The sequence below is a fragment of the Amblyraja radiata genome, chromosome 7 (genome assembly GCF_010909765.2).
Source record: "Amblyraja radiata isolate CabotCenter1 chromosome 7, sAmbRad1.1.pri, whole genome shotgun sequence".
Taxonomy (NCBI): Eukaryota; Metazoa; Chordata; class Chondrichthyes; order Rajiformes; family Rajidae; genus Amblyraja; species Amblyraja radiata.
Genome location: NC_045962.1, coordinates 69,078,517 through 69,100,961, shown reverse-complemented (window position 1 = coordinate 69,100,961; position 22,445 = coordinate 69,078,517). Strand labels below are relative to the sequence as shown.

Sequence of the window (22,445 nt, the reverse complement as noted above, 5' to 3'; positions counted from 1 at the left end):
AACTCTGGGTCACTGGGGAATACCATCGGAGTTTCAACAACCATGTCATGGAGTATTGGGAACCATGGCTGCGTAGGCCAGTCGGGTACTATCGAAATACCTGAAGCAGAGTCCATTTGTATTTTGCGTAGTACCCGACTGATGAGGCAGAAGGGAGGAAATGCATAGAAGAAGAATTTCCCCAATCCAGCGCGAACGCACCTACCGCTGCTGCCTCAGGGTCTGGTTCCCAAGCGACATACATAGGTACCTGGTGATTTAGCCTTGATGCAAATAAATCTATATCTGACATGCCATATTGCTTGATAACCTTTGCAAATATTTTGGGGTTTAACATCCATTCGATGTTGTCATTAAATTTACGTGACCTGGTGTCTGCCACTGTATTTAGCTTACCTGGCAGGTAAGTTGCTGATAGCCAAATATGTCTTTCGACACACCATTGCCAAATTGTGTTGACCAACTTGTCGCATGATAACGATTTTATGCCGCCCATATGGTTAATGTAGGCCACCACCGTAGTACTATCTATTTGTAACCGTACATGCAAGTGATGCATATCTGATGCATATGCTTTTAAACCATAAAAGGCACCCAACATCTCTAGATAATTAATGCCCAGTGTAAGTAGTAATGATGACTCTGGGTTAGTCCATCTACCACCTGTGCTGGATATGGAGTTAGTTGCTCCCCAGCCTTGAGCACTGACATCTGTTTGGATAACTAACGTAGGGTTAGTGATGATAATAGGGCTGAATCTATGCCAAACGTTTTTTGCCCACCACTGTAGTTCTGATATTGCTTCAGTGGGTAACTTCATGACACGATCATAATGACCTGCATGTCGTTTTAGTGCCTGTACCTTTGCTCTTTGTAAATTTTGATAGTGCAAAGGTCCGAATTGTGTAGCCGGAAATGCTGCTACCATTTTCCCAATTACTCTTGCTACTTGTCGAATAGTTGGTCGTTCATTGACCATTAAATTGTTGCATGATTGTGCCAATTCAACTGTTTTGTCTCTTGGCAATATTACAGTCATGTGGACTGAATTAATTGTGAAGCCCAAGTAGTCCATGGTTGTGGATGGCTTCAACTTAGATTTATCTGGATGTAAGACAAATCCCAGGGTTTTGAACAACTGTTTGGTAGCTGATACAGCTGACATAGTCAATTCCATGGTCTTGCCTACTATTAAGATATCATCAAGATATGCCATGACAATATGTTTTTGTCTTCTTAATATTGCCAGAGCTGGTTTTAGTATCTTGGTGAATAATCTTGGGGCTGAAGTTAAGCCATTGTGTAATGCTTTAAACTGCCATTTCTGCCCCATCCAGGTAAATTTCAGGTATCTGCAATGATCCTTGTGAATGGGTACCGAATAGTAAGCATCTTTAAGATCAATGCTTGCCATGAAGTATCCTTTGGAAATTAGTTGTTTGGCAGTAACAAACGTTTCCATTTTGAAATGTATATACTTAACAAACATATTTAGTGAGTTAAGTCAATGATGATGCGACATCCACCATCTTTTTTGGTTTTAGTGAATATATTTGATACGAATTCCAAGGGTTCATGTTTTGTTTTTTCAATGATACCCTTTGTAATTAGTCTCACCAGTTCAGCTTGTCCCTCTCGTTTTTCTTTAACTGAGAGGGAAAATACCCTCTGGGGTCAATGTTGAACTGGTGGCAATTTTTCTAGTATGAATTGTATTTTGTATCCACTAATGCCATTGAGTATATACTGATCACTCGTGATAGACTCCCATGTTTCTTTAAACAGGTGTAATCTCCCCCGTTAGTATTAAGCCCCTACTTTCTATATGCTGGTAGGAACCAGACCCACCTACCTCCATGGTTATGGTTATATATTCTGTTTCCTCCCGGACCAACGAGTCTTGCGCGTTGTCTGACGTGGCGGTGATGTTGGGGGGTGGCGCATTTTCCATGGGGTCCGCTCTGGGCCCTGGTCTAAAAAAGACTTCCGGTAATAGAATGCGGACCCCGAGCTTTCACCAGTCCCATATGGTAGACGTCGACTGGTGGATGCGATGGGGTGCTGCCGCTTGGGAATTATTGTTTTTGGTTTGCCTGTCCTCATGAGACCGAAAGTTTTTGTGGCCTCTTCCATATCCTTCATTTGCTTTGTGAGGTCTTTGCCAAAGAGCAGTGTGTCTGGCTCAGTGGCTGGGGTTTTGCACAACCCCACAAATTTAGGATTTATAGCAGGTCTTATGATTTGTTTACAAAGGTTGTTGATCTCGAACTGCGTGTTGCACAACAGAGCGAGAGTATCTTGTTGATTAGTGGTCATCTCCGTATTGTCCACGGAACGAGCAAACGATGTGATGGCTGATGTCAGGAGCTTGAGGATCCGCTGCAGTTTTAGCTCCTGGTTCCGAATATTTGCCCCAACGTGCCCCCAGATTTGGCTGTTTCCAGCTGGCACTTTGAGGGACTCACAGTTCTCTGGAGCTGTATACGTTTCTAAGGCCTCACTGACCACCTGCTCCTGTAGGGGCCTGTTGGAGAGGTGGTTAATGCTGGCCGCTAGTTTGGCCTCTAACGGGCTTCCTACACGTGGGGCTGCCACGTAGCGGTCCACCACACCCAGCAGCTCTTCCTGTTCCTGCACCCCTTGCATACTCCCGACATCTTCAGCCAGCGTCCCCTCTTCTTGACCAGCCCAGTCCTGGTCACCAAAGCTACCCTCGGGTAAGGAGGAAGCAATGGGCAGTGCACAAGACACTGTGGAGGGAGTGCCTGAACTCCCCCCGCGAGAGCGCCCCTCATGCAGTGCGTCTCGCTGGAGCATCCGTCTCTCCCCCGTGCGGGTGGGGACAAGTCGGAAGCCACCGGCCGGACGCTTCTTCGGTAGCTTTACATCCAGCCCGCTTCGGTCGCCTCCTCCATGGAGAGGCGACTTTTTCCAGGTCGCCTCCCCCGTGGCCTAACATCAAGGATCGACGCGGCCTTTCCCGGAGACGCGCCCGGGGCTTCAGCGGCGGGCGCAGCGTGGACTCTCGTTGTGGAGCGGGTGAGCCCTCGCTGGGGCTCGCTGGAGGGGAGCGCTCCGTTTCGCTGGCCCGGGGCAGCCGGCATCCTGAAGTCGCAGCCTGAAGCCGCGGTCTGCAGAGCTCCAGCTGGTGTGGCGTCTACAGCCCGGGATCCCTCGTGGGGGACCCGGGGGCAGAAGAAGCCATCAATGCCGGCCCGCGGCCGACTTCTACCGCGGGGCCGGCATGGACTTACCATCACCCCTGGAGGGGAGCTTAGACCGCCGGCCCTGCAGTCTACGGTGCTTCTGGCTGCGGCGGGGACTTTAAATCTCGACCGCCGGCCTGCGGCCTACAACAATCTAAAGCCGCGGTCTCCGGTGAGGAAGAACCGATCCTGGACTGACTCTGGACTCTGGTCCTGTACACGGGGGGGAAATGGAGGAGGACTGGCCAAATTTTTGTGCCTTCCACCACAGTGATGAATGCTGTGGTGGATGTTTGTGTTTCAGTTTTATTGTGTGTTCTTTATTATTGTACTGCTGCTGACAACCCAAATTTCCACCAACCCTGGTTGTGTGGCAATAAATTATATCTATCTATCTATCTATCCACTCTAGTAGTTACATCCTCGAAAAATTCTATAAGATTCGTCAGACATGATTTACCTTTCATAAATCCATGCTGACTATGTCCAATGATTTCACCACTTTCCAAATGTGCTGCCATCCCATCTTTAATAACTGACTAGCATTTTCCCCACTACAGATGCTAGACTAACTGGTCTGTAATTCCCCATTTTCTCTCTCCCTCCCTTTTTAAAAAGTGGGGTTACATTAGCTACCCTCCAATCCTCAGGATCTACTTCAGAATCCAAAGAGTTTTGAAAAATTATCACTAATGCATCCACTATTTCTGGGACTACTTCCTTAAGAAATCTGGGATGCAGCCTATCTGGCCCTGGGGATTTATCGGCCTTTAATCCATTCAATTTACATAACACCACTTCCCGACTACCCTGGATTTCACTCAGTTCCTCCATCTCATTTGACCCCCGGTCGGTCCCCTGCTATTTCCGGCAGATTATTTATGTCTTCCTTATTGAAGGCAGAACCAAAGTAGTTATTCAATTGGTCTGCCAATTGAATCCTTGTTCCCCATGATCAATTCACCTGTAGGTCACTGCAAGGGACCTACATTTGGTTTAACTGACCTTTTTCTCTTCACATATCTATAAAAACTTTTGCAGTCAGTTTTTATGTTCCCTGCCAGTTTTCTTTCATAATCTATTTTCCCTTTCCTAATTAAGCCCTTTGTCCTCCTCTGCTGGACTCTGAATTTCTCCCAGTCCTCTGGTAGGCTGCTTTTTCAGGCTAATTTGTACGCTTCATCTTTTGTTTTGATACTATCCCTGATTTCCCTTGTTATCCACGGATGCACTACTTTCCCTGATTTATATTTTGCCAAACTGGGATGAACAATTGTTGTAGTTCATCCATGCAGTCTTTAAATGCCTTCCATTGCAATACCCAATCTAGAATAGCCTGCTCTCTCGTTGGTTCCTCTACATGTTGGGTTAGAAAACTATCCCGCATACATTCTGTAGATCAGTGCATGCTCCTTTAACATAGTGACCTCACCACTACTAACCACTCCCCATTGTCTCTTGTATAATTGTAGCTTCCCCACCTCCAGCTCGCTCTCTAGCTCCAGTGATGACCATGGACAGCTCGGGCATAGTGTGTGTAGTGCATATAATAAAGTTATGTAGTAAAAGACTTTGTGTGTCAAGCAAGTCCTTTTTACATGGTGTCAGCGTGGTAGACTTGCGTCTCCTGTTCATCGGCTTTATTTTATTATTTGTTTATCCCAGTTGTGTCCCCACCTCAACATTTTTACTAAGTCCAACTCGTGTCGTCGTCCCGACACGCTCATTTTTGACACGGACATCGTGCACCGCTGGACTGTCTTCCAGCGCGACTACGAACACTATATTGCGATCGCTCATCCTGGTGCCACTCCTGCGGAACAGGCTCACCTACTCCTCAACCTGGCTGGTCCGGAGGCAATGGAACATTATGCCTCGTTCGAGTTCGCCCCTCCGGAAGACCGCAACGACCCGGTATGTCTCATAGCCAAATTCACTGCCCTCTGCGATATACCCACCAATAACATTACCGAGCGTTTTAAGTTCTTCCAAAGGCGTCAGACTCCCGGTGAGCACATTGACGCTTTCATTGCCTCTTTGCGACATATGGCTCGGCGGTGCCGCCTTGAAGCGATAACACCGGACGAAATGATCAGGGACGTCCTGGTCAACGGTCTCCTAAACTCTAAGCTGTGTGACGAGCTCCTGATGAAGCCTGATCTAACGCTAAGGGATGCCATGCATTTTTTTTTTTTAAATTATTTTTATTAGAAGTACGGTAAATTACAATAACACACAACACATATATCTTAATACATTTTTTGTACCGCTTCATTTTTTTTTTAAGCTTTAAGAAAAAGATAGAAGTAAGGAAAGTAAAGAAGGTGCGCAAGAGTCGTGAAGTGCAAGAGAGTGTTGGTGGACTCCTACTCCAGCTGGTTCGAGGTGGACCAGCTGCCGTCCCTCACGTCTGCTGCCGTCATCGGGAAGCTTCGCCGTCACTTTTCGACCTTTGGGTCCCCGGTGACTCTCCAATCCGACAACGGCAGCCAGTTTACCAGCGCAGAGTTCGGCGCCTTCGCCACCCAATGGAACATTCGCCACATCACCAGCAGCCCCGAGTACCCGCAAAGCAATGGCCTTGCGGAGCGCGCTGTCCGCAGCGCCAAGGAGCTGCTGGAACATTGTCGGCTTGCTCATTCGGACTTCTACCTTGCCCTCCTCAACCTCCGCAACATTTCCCGGGACCCCGCACTCGGTTCGCCTGCCCAGCGCCTCATGTCCCGCACCACTCGCCCCCCTCTCCCGGTCTCTCAGCAATCCCTAAAGCCCGCGGTCCGCAGCCCTGCCGCTGTCAAGGAGCGCATCATCGAGAAGCAGGTCATCCAGAAGCGCTCCTTTGACAAGTCATCCCGTCTCCTTCCCTATCTGTTCCCAGGCCAGGTTGTCCGGATGAAGTCCACCTTCGGTCATCACCGGCTGGCCGTTGTCGTTGGCAATGCTGACTCTTCCCGGTCATACCTGGTTGACTACGAGGGCACCGTGTACCGTCGGACACGCCAGCACCTGCTGCTTGTCAACGAGCCTGCTCCGCCTCCCGCAGACCCGTTTTCGCCGCATGTCCCTTCCCCACTGCCCGAAACTCCTCCTGCCCCTGTCACTCCTCGCATGCCCCGGACACTGCCCTCTCAGCTCTCTGTGCCACGCACACGCCAGCCTCCTTCTCCTGCCTCACCTGCAGGTGTACCTGTTTCGCCCCCCCGTTCTCCTCCTTCCCCTGGGCGCTCTTCACCCGGCTCTCCCATCTCTGTCCCTGCCCCCGTACCTGCAGCTCCTGCGGTTGAAGGGGAAGGCGGGTTGCGCACCCAATCTGGGCGGTTGGTCAAGCCGCCTGTCCGGTACGGAGTGTGCGAGTAGTCTGTATCATGATATATTTTAACTGTTCCCTGCTTATGGTCTGATTCTAGCGTATGAGCTGTGGTCGCTTTTGTTTCCAAGACGAAGGATGTAGATCAGTGCATGCTCCTTTAACATAGTGACCTCACCACTACTAACCACTCCCCATTGTCTCTTGTATAATTGTAGCTTCCCCACCTCCAGCTCGCTCTCTAGCTCCAGTGATGACCACGGACAGCTAGGGCATAGTGTGTGTAGTGCATATAATAAAGTTATGTAGTAAAAGACTTTGTGTGTCAAGCAAGTCCTTTTTACACATTCCAAGAAATCCTCTTCCTCAGCACCCTTGCCAATTTGATTCACCCTTCATCTATATGTAGATTGAAGTCACCCATTATAACTGTTTTACCTTTGTTGCACGCATTTCTAATTTCCTGTTTGGTGCCATCCCCAACTCCACTACTACTGTTAGGTGGCCTGTACACAACTCCCACTAGCGTTTTCTGCCCCTTAGTGTTTCGCAGCTCTACCCATATCGATTCCACATCCTCCAAGCTGCTTTTTCTGGCTAATTTGTATGCTTCATCTTTTGTTTTGATACTATCCCTGAATTCCCTAGTTATCCACGGATGCAGTACCTTCCTGATTTATTCTTTTGGTAAACTGGGATGAACAATTGTTGTAGTTCATCCTTGCAGTCTTTAAATACCTTCCATTGCATATCCACCGTCAACCCTTTAAGAATCAAATGCCAGTATATCTTGGCCAATTCACGTCTCATAACCTCAAAGTTACCTTTCTTTAAGTTCAGAACCCTTGTTTCTGAATTAACTATGTCATTCTCCATCCTAATGAAGAACTCAATCATACTATGGCCACTCTTGCCCAAGGGGCCATGCACAGCAAGACTGCTAACTAACCCTTCCTCATTATTCAATACCCAGTCTAGAATAGCCTGCTCTACATGTTGGTTTAGAAAACTATTCCGCATACATTCCAAGAAATCCTCTTCCTCAGCACCCCTGCCAATTTGATTCACCCAATCTATATGTAGATTGAAGTCACCCATTATAACTGTTTTATCTTTGTTGCACGCATTTCTAATTTCCTGTTTGATGCCAACCCCAACTCCACTACTACTGTTAGGTGGCCTGTACACAACTCCCACTAGCGTTTTCTGCCCCTTAGTGTTTCGCAGCTCTACCCATATCGATTCCACATCCTCCAAGCTAATGTCCTTCCTTTCTATTGCATTACTCTCCTCTCTAACCAGCAACGCTACTCCACCTCCTTTACCTTTCTGTCTATCACCCCTGAACATTGAATATCCCTGGATGTGCTGCTCCCAGCCTTGGTCACCCTGGAGCCATGTCTTAGTGATCCCAACTATATCATATTCATTAATAACTATCTGCACATTCAACTCATCCACCTTATTATGAATGCTCCTTGCATTGAGACACAAAGCCTTCAGGCTTGTTTTTACAACACTCTTACCCCTTATACAATTATGTTGAAAAGTGGCCCTTTTTGATTTTTGCCCTGGATTTAGTTTTCCCTTCATCTAGATCCTTCTAGGTTGTATATTGTAAATAGCTGCAAACCCAGCACCGATTTAACTTTCTGTTTAAATCTATATATATTACAAAAACTCTCATCTTGTTTGTGATTCTGTGTGCTTGCGTGATCCCGGAACTATGCCAAAATGGTACACGATAGCTACAAATTTTGGACCACCTTACTCTCAATTGCCTTGAGTGTTTTTATCGTTTCATTCAGATTGATGTTATATTTTACAAGTTATTCACATTTTTAATTTTACAAATCCCACTATAACAGCTATGATGTCACAATGGGATTGTAGCCCAGCCCGCTACAATATTGCAATCCCAGGACACTGCAAGTGCAATTGCTATTTTTTTAAAGTTTGAAATGAGGGAGGGTGAATAAAGGGGAATGAGCCACCCCTGCACAGTTGGGGGCTATGGGTGAGTGGTGGAATATTGCGTTGGGGGAACGGATTGCATTGGGGGAATGGGTGAGTGGTGGAATATTGTGTTGGGGGAATGTTGGGGGACCAGGCCTCCCGTGGGGGAAACGGATTGCATTGGGGGAATGGGAGAGTGGTGGAATATTGTGTTGCAGTTACGTTGGGGGACCAGGCCTCCTGTGGGGGCTATGGATGAGTGATGGAATATTGTGTTGGGGGAGCAGGTTGCATTAGTGGACAAAGCCTCCCATGTGACAGGGACCCAACAGTCTAGTCCCCTTTAAAATTCCTGCCACTCATCGGAAACCAATGCACTTTTGTTATTCATACCCCTTTTATGAAAAAAGAGACTGTCTGTCCACTCCATCTTTGCCTCCTATGATTTTATAAATCACTATCAGGGCACCCATTGACCTCCTTTGTCCCAAGATAAACACCGCCAGCTTACCCAGTCTGTCCCTGCAACTGAAGTCTTCCAATCCAAGCAATAGCCTTGTGAATCTTCTCTGCATTCTCACCGCAACCACATCCTCTATGTAAGTGGAACAACCAGAAATGTTCACAATACTCTAAGTGCAAACGCAGGCAGGTGGAAATATTGTAGATGGGACATGTTGGTTGATGTGAACAAGTTGGGCCGTTGAGCCTGTTTCCTTGCTGTATGACTCCATGACTTTATGCATTAAAGTCAGTATTTTGTAAAGTTGCAATAAGATCATAATGTTTATATTCTCTTTTGACCTATTAAAGCAGGCTTGCCGTGCTTTCTTCACCACGTTATCTACCTCTATTGCCACTTTCAAGAAACAATGGAATTGTACATCTAGCTCTTGTAGATCTATAACATTCCTCAGCACCCTACCATGCCCGTAGAAACAGTACAAATTGACAACAATGCTTCATTCTCGTTGACCATCAGCATAGAGGCACCTCAGAATTTGTGCTCAGCCCCCCTGCTTTAAACTCTCCATACTTATGACTGTGTAGCTAGACACAGCTCCAACAGCATCTTTAGATTTGCTGACGATATCATCATTGTTGGACACATAAAGTGAGGGAGTCTTGGACTAGAGGTCATAGCCTCAGAATTATGAAGACGCAACTTTTATTCGAGTCGCGTCCTCGCCCCCCCCCCCCCCCACCACCAGCGGCCTACCTACTGGATTGGCGTGGACTTTCCTGCGACCAGAGCTCCAGCAGCGGCGGGACAGCGCTGATACATCGCGAGGCTGGCGATGCCTTACCGGGGATCGCCGTCTGGAGCCCGGAGTGCTGGACCTGCTGCACCGACATCATGGAGCTGCGGTTTGCGGAGCTCCCAACGCGGGCGGCGCTGATCAACAACGCGGGGTCCTGCGACTCCGCCCGGCTCGGCCTGCGGACTCGGGAGCTGCGGACTCCGGCTGCGGGAGGCGGCTGATCAGGAGGTCCGGGCCGCTGAGGAGGAGGATGTTCACCGTCGGGGTTCGGCGTCGGCGTTCCACCAGCCCGGCGTGAGGGCCTGAACATCGGGCCGCCCGGGGCGGCGACTGCGGGTGCTAGGAAGGCCTCGACCACGAGTGAAAATCTGGGAAGAACGGAGGGGAGGCTGGCTGGACTATGGTGCCTTCCTCACCTTGGTGCCACTGTGTTATGTTGTGTCGTGGACTTTCAGTGTTTGTGCTTTTTTTTAAATTCTATTTTATTTTTAATATGTTTTATTATTTATTATTATTATTTATTTATTTTTATTTTTATGATACTGCCTGTAAGGGAAATTCATTTCGTTGTCTCTAACTGAGACAATGACAATAAATTTGAATACAATACAATACAATACAATACAATTAAAGGACTTTCTTTTAGGAAAGTGATGAGGAGAAATGTATTTAGTCAAAGGGTGGTGAATCTGTGGAATCCTTTGCCACAGAAGGCTGTGGAGGCCATTAGTGCATATTTTTAAGGCATAGATAGATAGATTCTTGATGGGTACGCGTGTCAGGGGTTATGGGGAGAAGGCAGGAGAATGGGTTTAGGAGGAAGAGATAGATCAACCACGATTGAATGGCGGTGTAGATGGGTATTGATGGGCTGAATGGCCTAATTCTAGTCCTATCACTTATGACCTTATGACCTTGACAATGAGTCAGAGTACAGGGAGGAGATTGATAATGATTGAATGGTGCCAGAACAGCAACTTTGCTCTCAATGTTAACAAGACTAAGGAGTTGATTGTTGACTTCAGGAAGGGAAAATGGATGGTCCATAAACCCGTCTTCATCAGCAGGACAGCGGTCAAGAGAGTCAATGGTTTCAAGTTCCTGGAAGTCCACATCTCTGAAGATCTGTTCTGAGCCCAGCACCTTGATGCAATCATAATGAAAGCTCATCAATGCCTCTAGTTCCTCAGAGGTTAGAAGAGATTTTTTATGTCACCCTATTGAACAGAACACCTTAACACATTGCATCATGGCCTGATTGTATCCACTGGGTTGCGGCAGCAATGGCTGTCTCGACAACAGTCTGTCTGTCCTTTCTTTCTTTGTGTCTGTTTTGTATGTGTTAAATGTATGTTTTTAGTTTTCTTTAGCTTGTTTCATGTGGAGGTGGGTGGGGAGGGGGAGTTGGGGGAAACTTTTTCTAAACTCTTACCTCGACGGAGATACAATTTTATCCGTACCTTATCCCCATCTGCACTGTGGCCTAACATCGTGGAGTTGGCGTCCTTTGCTGGAGATCGACCGGGAGCTTCATCGCGGGAGCCTGCAGAATTACCATCATGGAGTTCGCGATCCCTGTCGGGAGTTGACTTTGGGGATCCAACCGTGAGAGCCTGCGGGACTTTAATATCGCGAAGGTTAGAGACCGACATCGGGGCCTCCAAGCCGCAGGAGTTAAGATCGCCCCGATGTGGGAATTTCAATCGTCCCGACGAGGGGGCTTCGACCGCCGGCTGTGGGTGCTTTGATCGCCCCAACTGAGGATGGTTCGACTGCCCCGGCCATTGGAGTTTAAAGAGGAAGGCGATTGGACCTTATCGCCTTCCATCACAGTGAGGAACGTGGGGAATCCGCTGTGGTGGATGTTTATGTTCACTTTTATGTAGTTGTGTGCCTTGTTGCTTTTTTTTAGTATGGATGTATGGTAATTCGAATTTCATTGTACCTTAATTGGTACGTGACAGTAAACTGACCTTGAAAAGGCCAAGAATGGAGAAATTGGGGAGCACTGCCTGGTCCATCACAAGTTTTGATCTTCCTACCATTGAAGGGATCTATAGGAAGTTCTACCTCAAAAAGGTAGCTAATATCATCAAAGATCCCCACCACCCTAGCCAGGTCTCATCTTGCTGCTAGCATTGGAAAGAAGATGAATGATTCTGTGATCTATGAACTTCTGACCCGACCTACTATACAGGGCTTTGTCAAATACCTTACTAAAGTCCACATTGACAATCTCTACTGCCTGCCCTACCTCTATCAGTAATCTCCTCAAAACATTGGTGAGACGGGATGTCCCCCACACAATGCCGAACTGCCCCTTCCTGCCTTTCCAAATGTACATAATCCATTCCTTTAGGATTTTGACCATGGAATATCAGATAATCCCCAAATAACCATTGCCTTTCTAAAAATACATAAATCCTCATTTTGTTATCAACGTTGTTTTATGTTCTTTCCTGCACTCTGTATCCCTCAGGTGTCTCTGTTGATCCTATTGCCAATACCTTCTGTATGTTTCCATTATTTTTTATTAATCAAACCTTCAATATTATTTGTCTTCCAAGCCTCCCTAATGTAGCATCTTTAACTCACATTTTTTTACTGAATCATGCTGATCTGATCTCTTACCCTATTTTAAAATACTCTTATTTGTCAGTTGTTGGTTTGCCCACAAGCATGCACTCTCAGTCTATTTTTGTCGTACTGATATTAACCTTCTCACCATTTCAAGACTTAAAGATCAACTTGATGTCATTGAACCAGAATTTGTAAGAGGAATACAAATCACACCTGTTACAATATATTCATGTAAAGCAGGGGTCGGCAACCTTGTTCTGCATAGCAGCCAGGACCCATGTCCAAAGATCTTGCTCCTTTATAATCTTTGCAGATGTCTGTGAGCGCATGGCGGGCCACATCTATCACCATAGTTAATAAATAATTAATGATAGTTTAAAAAAATTGCAACAAAACAATATAACAAAGACAATTACCCCCGTGACAAACTGCAACTAAAGTGCAACACTGTGGACAGAGCGGAATTCCTCACCGACCACACTGATGCTTCGCTTTCCTCCAGCCCGCCCGCCCGCCGCTGGGCTCCCGAGGAAACCGTACCAGCACCGCCTCGCCGAAGCCGCTCTCAGCCCGCTTCAGTTTCACACATGCCGTGGCACCGGGGTGGGGGGCGCTTTCACTCTGGGTGGTCGGAAGGATGGAAGAGGGAGTGGGAGGGTAGGGACGGGGAGAGAGAGTGAGTCGACAGATGTTGTGATATGGAATGGCAATGTGTGTGTGAGAACTACTCTCGGATAAGTGTTGTGTGTGTTTGTGTTACACCTGTGGGCCGGATGATTTCGGGTTACGGGCTGGATCTGGCCCGTGTGCCGTAGGTTGCCGACCCTTGATGTAAAGGGATTAAAGGTCAGTTTCTGCACCAATAATTTGTTTTCTCTATATCTGATAACAATCAAACACTGTTATTGTTAACCATAGATTTCAATATGATTTATTTTTAAAAATAGAAAAGGAAGATTAAATTAAACATTTTCATAACTATTTCCTTAAATAAATACTAATCATACTCGCTTGTTTTAATTCACTATAAAATTCTGTTTTATTTTGCTAGCACTTGTTTTTGATATTCCTAGGAGTATAATTCCAAAATTCCATAAAGATTAAACATAAGTAAAGGATCAATCATTTTTCATGAAGCAAATCAAAATGACACTGCCTGTTGTTTGTATGTCTCAGTGATTCATATGATAAGTTTTAATCTGCAATTTGAGAGGGAGAAGGTAAAATCAGAAGTGTCAGTATTACAGTTGAACAAAGGGGACTATGGAGGCATGAGGGAGGAGCTGGCCAAAGTTGATTGGAAAGGAACCCTAGCAGGGATGATGGTGGAACAGCAATGGTAGGAATTTCTGGGAATAATCCAGAAGATGCAGGATCATTTCATTCTAAAGAGGCAGAAAGATTCTAAGGGGAGTAAGAAACAACTGTGGCTGACAAGGGAAGTCAAAGACAGTATAAAACTAAAAGAGAAGACGTATAACATCGCAAAAATGAGCAGGAAGCCAGAGGATTGGCCAACTTTTCAAGATCAACAGAAGGTAACTAAAAATGCAATATGGGGAGCCACCAGCAGTGGCTGCCTCGCCAACAGTCTGTCTCTACTTTCTTCTTTTTGTTATTTTTAGTATGTGTTAAAATTATATTTTAGTGTTCCTTGGTTTGTTTTATGTGTGGGGTTAGGGGAAACTTTTTTCAATCTCTTAACTCGACGGAGATGCGATTTTTATTCCGTATCGTATCTCCATCCCCATTGCGTCCTAACATCGTGGAGTTGGCGGCCTTTCCTGGAGACCAACCCAGCGTTCCAAGCCCCAGGGAGCTTGCTATCCCTTTGCCGGGGATCGAAGTTCCTGTGGACTTTAACATCGTGAGGCCCGCAGTCTCTGGTAAGAAGAGGCTGACTCGGGAGCTCCATGCAGCGGAGAGAGTTTCGATCACCCCGACTTGGGCTTCGATCGCCAGCTGCAGGGGCTTTGATGGCCCCGACTGCGGATGGTTTGACTGCCCTGACCGCGGGATAACAAAGAAGACGATTGAACTATATTGCCTTCCATCACAGTGAGGAATGTGAAATCCACTGTGATGGATGTTTATGTTAACTTTTATGTGGTTGTGTGTCTTGTTGCTTTTCACTTTGTATAGCTGTATGGTAACTCAAATTTCACTGTACATTAATTGATACATGTGACAATAAACAGACCTTGAAACCTTGAAACCTTGAAAAGATGAAGTAGAAGGTAAGCTAGCCAAGAATATAAAGGAGTATAGTAAACGCTTCTTTGGGTATGTGAAAAGGAAAAGATTAGTTAAGACAAATGTGGGTCCCTTGAAGACAGAAATAGGTGAATTTATAATGGGGAACAAGGAAATGGCAGACGAGTTGAACAGGTACTTTGGTTTGGCCTTCACTAGGAAGACACAAACAATCTCCTAGATGTGCTAGGGGATAGAGGACCTAGGGTAATGGAGGATGAGAAGGAATTCACATTAGTCAGGATATGGTGTTGGGTAGACTGATAAATCCCCAGGGCCTGATGGTCTGCATCCCTGGTACTCAAGGAGGTGGCTCCAGAAATTGTGGACGTATTGGTGATCATTTTCCAATGTTCTATAGATACTGGATCAATTCCTATGAATTGGAGGGTAGCTAATGTTATCCCACTTTTTAAGAAAGGAGGGAGAGAGAAAGCAGGGAATTATAGACCAATTAGACTGACATTGGTGGTGGGAAGATGCTGGAGTCAATTATTAAAGATGTATTAGCAACGCATTTGGATAGCAGGAACAAGATCAGTCCATATCAGCATGGATTTATGAAGGGGGAATCTTGCTTGACTAATCTTCTGGAATTTTTTGAGGATGTAACATGTAAAATGGATAAGGGAGGGCCAGTGGATGTAGTGTATCTGGGCTTTCAGAAAGTCTTTGATAAGGTCCCACACAGGAGATTAGTGGGCAAAATTAGAGCACATGGTATTGGGGGTAGGGTATTGACATGGATAGAAAATTGGTTGGCAGACAGGATACAAACAGTAGGAATTAAAGGGTCCCTTTTGGAATGGCAGGTAGTTCAAGTGGGGTGCTGCAAGGCTCGGTGCTGGGACAGCAGCTATTTACAATATCTATTAATGATTTAGATGAAGGAATTAAAAGTAACATTAGCAAATTAGCAGATGACACAAAGCTGGGTGGCAGTGTGAACTGTGAAGTGGATGCTATAGAAGATGCAGGGTAACTTGGATAGGTTGGGTGAGTGGGCAGATGCATGACAGATGCAGTATAATGTGGATACATGTGAGGTTATCTACTTTGGTGGCAAGAGCAATAAGGCAGATTATTATCTAAATGGTGTCAGATTAGAAAGGGGGGGAGTGCAATGAGACCTGGGTGTCCTTGTACATCCGTCACTGAAAGTAAGCATGGTGGTACAGCAGGTAGTGAAGAAAGCTAATGGCATGTTGGCCTTCATAACGAGAGGATTTGAGTTTTAGAGCAAGGAGATCCTACTGCAGATGTACAGGGTCCCAGTGAGACCACACCTGGAGTATTGTGTGCAGTTTTAGTCTCCTAATTTGAGGAAGGACTTTCTTGCTATTGAGGGAGTGCAGCGTAGGTTCACAAAGTTAATTCCCGGGATGGCGGGACTATCATATGGTGAACAAATGGAATGATTGGGCTTGTATTCACTGGAATTTACAAGGGTGAGAGGGGATCTTATAGTAACATATAAAATTATTAAGGGATTGGACATGCTAGAAAACATGTTTCCAATGTTGGGGGAGTACAGAACCAAGGGACACAGTTTAAGAATAAGGGGTAGGCCATTTAGAACTGAGATGAGGAAAAACTTTTTCACCCAGAAAGTTGTGAATTTGTGGCATTCTCTCTCAAAAGGCAGTAGCGGCTGATTCACTGGATGCATTCAAAGGAGAGTTAGATAGAGCTCTTTGGGCTAGCTGAATCAAGGGATATGGGGAGAAGGCTGGAATGGGGTATTGATTGTGGATGATCAGCCATGATCACATTGAATGGTGGTGCTGGTTCGAAAGGCTGAATGGCCTACTCCTGCATCTATTTTTTATGTATCTATGTATCTATTCACATTGCTGTTGTTTGAAAACATACTGTTGTTTTATTACATTACATCTCATGAATGAAATGGGAATATTGGAGCCTTGTGCTCCAATTTGAAGATTTTAAGGAGGAGAAAAAAGTAGCTATTGCCAATATAAATACTCATTTGAATAATTGTAATTCCATGGTACTGTGTACTCCATAAACCATTCCATCATCTGTCTATGCATATGAGATGATGTCCACTATGAGTGGTGAAAGCACAACAAAATAAAACTTCATTAATGTTTACAAATTATGGAGATGAACTGTGGGCCAAATTTGAAATCAAATCTTTCCAAACTGAGCAAATTGGGATTTATTTAGGAAAGAAAATTATCGGAGGAGTTCAGATGAAAATGCTTTGAATGTATCTGTTACTTTAACAATATGAGAGAGTATTAGCGTGGCATATATCACTGCCTGCTGTGCCATGAAGCAATGACATTGATGTGTGTTCATTTGCTAGGCTGCACTTGCTGAATTTTGAATCCAATCTGTGTGACTGGGAGAGTGTAAATTAGAGAGATGTCAAGGTAAGGGGGCAGAGGCCGGGAGAGAAGATTACCTATTAATGTACAGTAAATAGTAGACACATGCAAATGGATGAGACATGAAATGGATGAGAACAGATGAGCACTAAAGGTAGTGTCAGTTCTTCCTCCAGGATGCAGAATCATCCATAGGACGGCATGGTATAATTAAGGGGCTGTCCCACTGCAGCGACCAAATCCACGAGTTCTGGCGAGTTTGCCCTCGACTCATACTCGCAGCATGGTCGACACGAGGTCCTAGGAGGTCTTTGTAACTCTCCTTCATGCTCGAGGGTAGTCCTCGCATACTCGAGGCCTCAGCTAGGTCGCGGCGTATTTTTCAACACGTTGAAAAATGCCCGTGAGTAAAAAACGTTGCCACGGAAAAAATCGATACTTTTTTTACTCGTAGGTTTAGTCGAAGTAGGTCGTAGTAGGTTGGCATGTTAGTTGTATGCAATCGAGGGTAGTCGAAGGTCATCGAAGGTAGTCAAAGGTAGTTGTAGATAATCTTTAACATAGTCGAAGGGAGGTCGAAGGGAGGTCGAAGGAGATCGAAGGAGGTCGTCTTCACTCTCCACTATTCGGTGTCTAATTTTCCCGAAACTAGTCGAAGCTAGTCTTCAACATAGTCGAAGGAGGTCGAAGGGGGTCTTCTACATAGTCGAAGGAGGTCTTCAACATGACATTTTTTTCAAACTCTTCTAAACTCGCGAATTAGGTCGCCGCAGTGGGTCAGCCCCTTTATTGCACAAACCGATGAGCCGGAAATAGAACTTTCTAAAGTTTATTTTGTTAAAGGTTTGTCTTTCAAAGGTGAGTCTCACTTCTTATTTTGGACTGTCCCAAAATACTTTACAGCCATCGAAATACTCTTGACGTGTAGTTGTATTTATGTAGGTCACTTGTAGGTTATTTTCTCTAGTCACCCGAATGAATGTAGCTTGCTAATTTAAGCATAGATTTTATATTCACATGTTCTAGGAGCAGAATATGGCCATTCGGCCCATCAAGTCTTATGATTCAATCATTTCTGATCTATATACCTTTTCCTCACATTTTCCTGCCTTCATCCCATAACCCCTGACACCCCTGATATTGGATGCTCCCGATTGATGATACAGGGGTGGAGGAAGAAAGAGAAAAAGTTTTGTGTTTGCTGAAAACTAGTTCAGTACATTCAAGGTGAGTGCTCAAAAATTACCAAGTTTTGCTCTGCATTATTCCAATGAGCTACATTAATTGAAATCACCAATTTATGTTAATGTCATTAATAATGCATTATTACACTTTCGCTAACATTATTGCTTTATTGTGGGCATCATTAACATTGTAAACATTGTGCTCCATAATTATAATTTCTATGGTGTTATATTGTCATCTGAAAGGCTGGTGGTGAAGGTTGGTTGGCAGGTGCACATATCATCTCATGATACAAAATAACAACCTAAAGCTTGGCAACAATGTCCACTGAGATAAAAAATCAAAATGTAGTGTAGACACTGACAGCAAGTGAGCTTTAGCAAGTGAGGGCTTTGTATTATATTGAGAAGGATTGAGTTAAGTGTCTAAGAGAGTGACATTGTGTAAACATTAATGACTGAAGTCTGCACTGTGCAATATGTTAAATTGAGAGGGATGAGACTGAAAGACAGAGAGCAAATTAAGCTAGGGGGCTTTTACTGCTGCAATACCGTTGATTGAATGCAATGTGAGGGAGGACAGTTAAAGCACTGGAGTGATTGGGAATATCAGCCAATCTTGAAAGCAGGAAAAAGGACTCCACAAGTGAACAAGGGAACAGCGCTCGACATAAATGTAGGGCAAGTTGGAGAGTGTCTGTAAAGAGAGGAAGAAGTATATTGTGTCAACAACCTTACATTAGTGCAGATCAGGTCTTTTGATGATAGGTGACAACTTTGCTTTAGTCAGTAACATTTAGACTCTGTTAATGTTAGTAGTGGAGTTTAATTTCCGCAAACCCATCTGACATCTAGCAGAGATGGAGCATGAAGGTCAGTAGAGTTACGGTTTGAATGTAGATTGTAATGGGGAATATGTGGTGAAAAGAGATGAGTGAAAAAAAATTAAAGTTCAGCAGAGATGCAAACAGATAAAAGACAGTCATAATATTTCCTCACCTACTCTATGATTCTTACCCTTTATGCTCCACCAGGAACTTTGTCTTCCAATAGTCTTCTGGGGTGGGAGATTGCAATTTTCACGTGGTCCACCCTGTTTCGACAAATGCAATCAACCCGACATGCAGAAACAAATAGATCAAATAGAACAAGTTGACCTACAACTTTACGCTGTGCATGTCATACACAAGAAGAAGAATAGTCTTCTGACACCAGATCTGGCTCCTTGCCTGAAGTGGGACAAGAGTATTCTCTGCACTGCAGCCCCGCACCAGAATTCTGGGTTCGATCCTGACTACGGGTACTGTCTGTATGGAGCTTCTACGTTGTCCCTGTGACCATGTGGGTTTTCTCTGGGTGCTCTGGTTTCATCCCACATTCCGAAGACATAAAAGTTTGTAAGTTAATTGGCTTCTGTAAAATAGTAAATTTCCCTATTGTGTAGGATAGTACTAGTGTATGGGGTGATCACAGAGGGCATGTTTCCATGCTGTATCTCTAAAGTCTAAAGGCTCTTCCTATCATCAAGGGGCTCGGAAAGGATATCATTATCCTTCACCTGATGTCTGCATCCCTGGACATCTTAGGCTATCTGAACAAGCCGTTTATTTGTTAGTTCAAGTTTGAAAGTGAGATATCAGAGAATTCATTGCAAGCATCTTTTCCCTGAGCTTGGAGGACTATCAGTTCTGCACTATGCAAAACCAAATAACTGTTGGCTATTTAATAGAACTGCCCATTAAAACATACATTGCTGCTGAAAGTTTAAATCACAACCTCGTACATACCAGTACAATGAACCAAAGACACATCACCTTTGGGAACAAAGAAAAAAAACTTCTCCCCCCCCTGTTAATGGCAGACAGTTTTCATGTTATAATCAATTGGCTTTGCTTCTGGTTGAAGTATGCTTTCTGTCCCTCGTCACTGCACATTTCGCCTCAGGACTTGCATCAATAGTTTGGCCTTAAACAGTGCAGTGCAACCTATAAAGTGATGCAAAAATTCAATAACATTCAATTTAGCTGAAAAAAAAATCACGGCTGAGAGGCTTAGGAATATTTTAACTCCTCCTACTAATATGGACCAGAAAATTACTCATCATTAAATTTCTGCACATTGTTTTTCTTATGCTATGATTTATTAATATGACTTTCTCTTCTTTGATTTGTAAATAAATGTTTTTGTCAGGTGCAACGCATGGCTTCAGTGAGACTTATAGAAATTACCGATCCAATATCTTGTTCTTTACATCTTTCCCTCTGACTATAATTGAAATTGACAGGACACATTATATATCCCCTATGTGGAGGAATCAAGAACATTGTTTAACCACCAAAGAATAGTAATTAGATTTTAAAACAGTATTATCAGGAATCCAACTCTTCAATACCTAAGAGAAAATATTTGTAACAGGTGCGCTTAAATAGTATCGTTTTTTTGAAGGAACATCGATTTGAGGATTATTGAAAAATATATGGTGACTAGTTTTTCTGATCATTATATATTTGGATTCCGGATTTTCTGGAGATACGTAGGACAGATGGAAGAAGGAATGAGTGTACAATATCTGCAATATTAGTAGGCCCATCACATTGATGAAAAATTACACACACTAGGCACAATTTTACAATTTTACCAAGCCAATTAACTTACAAATCTGTACGCCTTTGGAGTGTGGGAGTAAACTGGAGCACCTGGGGAAAACCCATGTAGGTCCCGGGCAGAATGTACAAACTCCATACAGACAGCACCCGTAGTCAGGATCGAACCCAGGTCTCTGGTGCTGTAAGACGGCAACTCTACCACTGCACCACCGGGCTGCCCTAACAAGACAAAGACTTTTAGTTATATAGAGATGATGGGCAACTCTTTTAGTTAATTAGAGTTAGTTTAGTTTATTGTCATGTGTACCAATATACAGTGAAAAGCTTTAGTTGCCTGCTATCCAGTCAGCAGAAAGACAATACATGATAACAATCAAGATACTGCCCCAACCCCTCCCTTAACTCTTCCCCCCCCCCCTCCTTTCCCCTACCCTCGGGGCGGCAGAAATTAACATGGAAGTAACCTTACACATGTCGCCATTGTGAAAAAAAGATCGCAATCTGAATTCTGGAAAGGTCCCAACTGCGCAGGCACGGCTGAGGATCCGTTGGGTGCCCTTTGCGATGCCAGTAAAAAGGCACATGGGAACTCTCCCCAAACTGGTCATGCGTGGGTGGGGGCGCTGTTTTAAGTTTATTTTTAAATGTTAATAACTTTTAAAATATACCATCAATCGGAACAAAACCTGTTTCATTTACAGCACAGGACAATGGTAAGGTGGGGCAAAAATTGTAGTGCTATCATGTACTATTTTTGTGCAAATAGAGGTACAATGCAAACCTACAGATAACAAGATGAAAGTTTTCGTGATATACCAGACTAAGTGGGACCCGTTGGGTTCCATGTTCATACGGGAGGGCTGGTCCCCCAATGCAATATCCCACGTCTCCACCAATTCCAATATTGGTGGCCAGTGGGGGGGGGGGAGTCTTTCTGGAGGCTAGTATGGGTATTGTGGGACAAAGGGACTGGTTTCCAGAGGGCTAATATGTACATTATGGGCCGAATGGATTCTTGGGCTGGCAGCTCAGTCACTCAGGCTGGTGGGCTGACAGCTCAGTCACTCAGGCCTGGTGGGCTGGCAGTTCAATCACTCAGAGCTGGTGGCTGGAAGCTCAATCACTCAGGGCTGGTATGCTGGCAGCTCAGTCACTCAGGGCTGGTGGGCTGGCAGCTCACACTCAGGGCTGGTGGGCTGATAGTTACTCAGGGCTGGTGGGCTGGCAGCTCAGTCACTTGGGGCTGGTCGGCTGGCAGTTCACTCACGGCTATTCCTTGAAATTCCATTTCAAGCAGAGTGCAGGCCTCCAAATTCAATTTCATAGCATTTCAAGCAGAGTGCCGGCCACCAAATTCAATTTCATAGCATAGGTTGTGGGGGCGGGCAGGGTTGTTGGGGGGTGTGTGTGTGTGTGTGTGTGTGTGTGTGTGTGTGTGTGTGTGTGTGTGTGTGAGGGGTGTGTGTGGGCAGATGGCAGGGTTCAGGGGGGCTGTGGGGGCAGTGGAGGGGTTGTGGGGGGTTTGTTGTGGGAGAGGGGAGTTGTGGGGGAGGTGGGGTTGTGGGGTTGTGGGGGAGGGGGTTGTGGGGTGGGGTTTGTGGGGGGAGCGGTGTTTGTGGGGGCAGGGGGGTGGTGGGGGTGTGGTTGCGGCAGGGGTAGTGGCTGGAATTGGCGGTACGATGAGAACTTACAACGGGCGCTAGTTGCTGGTCGTTCTCCGCCGGGATCAGAGTTTCCGCT

At 45.2% G+C, this 22,445-nt stretch overlaps 1 long non-coding RNA gene across 1 annotated transcript; it reads right to left on the bottom strand.

Moving 5' to 3' along the window:
* Window positions 1-236: 236 nt before the first annotated feature.
* On the bottom strand, window positions 237-21,609 carry LOC116974861. Its single transcript, XR_004412472.1, has 3 exons — window positions 21,491-21,609; window positions 5,447-5,454; window positions 237-250 (listed from the first exon to the last, which is right to left on the bottom strand). It is a non-coding gene; the product is annotated as an uncharacterized LOC116974861 (long non-coding RNA).
* Between the last annotated feature and the right edge of the window lie 836 nt (window positions 21,610-22,445).